This window comes from Rhagoletis zephyria, unplaced genomic scaffold, assembly GCF_001687245.7.
Source record: "Rhagoletis zephyria isolate East Lansing unplaced genomic scaffold, Rhagoletis_zephyria_1.1 Rzeph_scaffold_03950, whole genome shotgun sequence".
Lineage (NCBI taxonomy): Eukaryota > Metazoa > Arthropoda > Insecta > Diptera > Tephritidae > Rhagoletis > Rhagoletis zephyria.
Window position 1 is genome coordinate 21,252 of NW_016161033.1, and position 2,614 is coordinate 23,865.

General features: G+C 32.8%; 1 long non-coding RNA gene across 1 annotated transcript in view; it reads left to right on the plus strand.

Moving 5' to 3' along the window:
* LOC108369992 (uncharacterized) overlaps positions 1 to 2,157 on the plus strand; it is a 7,799-nt gene extending 5,642 nt beyond the window's left edge. The window contains exons 2-3 of the long non-coding RNA XR_001848586.1: positions 1,851 to 1,852; positions 2,147 to 2,157. This is a non-coding gene — a long non-coding RNA (uncharacterized LOC108369992). The remainder of the gene's footprint in view (positions 1 to 1,850; positions 1,853 to 2,146) is intronic.
* The last annotated feature ends 457 nt before the right edge of the window (positions 2,158 to 2,614 follow it).

Below are 2,614 nucleotides of genomic sequence, written 5' to 3' on the forward strand. Positions count from 1 at the left end.
CTTCGATAAATCAGTAAATACCGAAGCTAATTTATTCAAAATAGATGTTTGTAATAATTATTTAGCACAAAATAAATTTATGATAAAATTTTGGAAAATGGGCGCGGCACCGCGCACTTATAACCACATATGTTTATCTCGGTAACCGTTCAATCAATTTATACCATTTCTTAAACTTTCCTTTGGAAGTGGAGTAAAAGTAACGTCGATTCTAAATTTCTGGTTTGTTTGCATAAGCAACGTAGAGGAATGTTTCTACATTACCTCCAAATTGAAACTTTCTATATTTTCCTTGAGGGATGTAAGACAGATTTACATATGTAGGTATGGATGTGTGTAGTCGTTTTTTTTTTTAATATTTAGTTATGTATACATATATGTGTGTATGTATTTATGTGGATAAATATGCATTTTTTACTATACGTAAGTACATAATTCAACTTTAAGCCTACGCTCTCAACACTTCGAGTGCCTACACCGTGCGACAGTAAACTGTACACACACAAAAATGAATATATTCGCGAAACAATGGGTAAATTATAGTAAAACTGCGTACTCAATTTTTCTCTCTGACTTGGGGATTTTTTCAAAAGGACTTTGAAATTCAAAAAATACGATTACTTATTTCAAAAAATTATTTAAAAATTCAGTGCAATGTAGGATAACAAAAGGATATCATATAAAACCAAAAATTCATTAAACGTATATCAGAATAAATGTTTTGGTGAATAAGGATGAATGGGTATGGAAACTGTCCTTTACAAATTTTATTCCTAAATATCCCTGAACAGGTCCAAAATTTTATTTTTTAATCATACGCACGCCCTCATCATCGAATTTCGTTTTGCAAATTTTATTAACTTAAAAATTTAAATATAAAGATAAAATTAATTAAAAATGCATATTTTTATTCTACATTTCACTGATTTTTTTAAATAATTTTTTTAATGAATCATATCGTTAAAATTTCAAAGACCAATTCCTTAAAAAAAAAAATCTGATGCCAGAGTGAACAAACTAAAAACCCAGTTTTACTATATTTGGCCCATAGTTTCATGAGTATATCGGTAGTTTCGTGAGTTTCTAAATTTTTTCGTTTTTGTCGCACGGTGTTATTTATGAGAAAATAATGCATACCAATTTCCTATGTGCATGAGGTTTCTTTTTCATTATTCTTTCTTTCACGTTTCTCTGCAAAGGAAGAAAAATTATGTCACTCGACTGCACATATCGCGTGTTCATGCGGCAACTATTTTTGGTTTCTAGCCTTATAATGTGATTTCCTGTATTTATCGCAGCAATGCGCTCATTTATGCCGTCAATTTCTGAGGCCACTTTACTTCTTCATATTTCTTTTAGCACCGCAGTATGTATGTATGAAGGTGGAGTGTGTTTTGTATGGATTAAATAAAAGCATTACTAGGCATATAAAGGGACGCCCACTACAAATTGCGCTAATGAATGGCATCAGCCGATGTTTCTTTGATTGTGTGGCATGCCACAAGCAATCGATGACAGTGCCACTTATAAGCTTTTGCATAATGAAAAAGACGAGAGTTCACACCCTCAGCCAAAAGCAGATATTAATATATCCAGATTGAAAAAATAATTAAAAAAGGATAGCAACGTTTGCATGTGTTCTGTCGGCGACAATAATACAAAAACTGTCTTACCGTGTTTCAACGAACTCGTACTACAATTGACTTTGCTCCCAGTCAACCGCTGCTCCGAGTGACTTCTCTCTTCAAAACAAGTTAGCTATTAGAAAATAATAACCGAATAATTAGATGGACCAGACATAAAGCTAAAAGGAATTGGCTTTGACAGTCAACTTGTGATCCCAGAATAAGAAGTCTAGGCAAATGGATGCTTTGCCTTGAAAATAGAACTAAGTAAATTTACAAAGGGCAGTGTACCCTTTATTTCATACAGAAGGCTCAGCAATGTAGCTCGATGCCAGAACGATTCTTGGGAGATAATTAAAGGGAATATTTACAAATTATGGAGCATCTCACAACCAATTTAGGAGTAATGTTCGCCCATAGATGTGTTGATGATATTGTATCATATATGTAATACTTCTATATTGATAGTAAGCTAACATCTCAATGTGTAAGCATTCCGAAATCAAAGCGAGACAGTCTAGTACTGTTTTGTGAATGTATTGTGTACTTGAGTGCCGGTTTTGTAAATGTGTCGTATACATGTTTATTTATAAACGTATGTGTTCCTTTTCTTTCGTACGTGTTTATTGATATATCTGTACTGTAGTGTTTTCGGACGGTACTAGCTCTTACTGCCAATATAGGAGTATTACATATATGTATTGTATGTCTAATAAGAGGAGACAAAGAGGAGTATATATTGTGCTATCTCAATAAATAACACGAAGATATACATGCATACCGTAATTCTTTATGGATAAGGAAAGGGAGAAAAACTAAACTATTTCGATCGGACTATTAAAATAAATCTTATTATCAACAGATTAAAATAAGTATATGGGACTACAACAACGGGGTGTGGAAAACAAGTTATACACCGAAATCAAATTTGGCTAGCGCCATGTTTGAAAATAAATGTATACCGACGAAAAGTAGAAAGGGAATCAAAC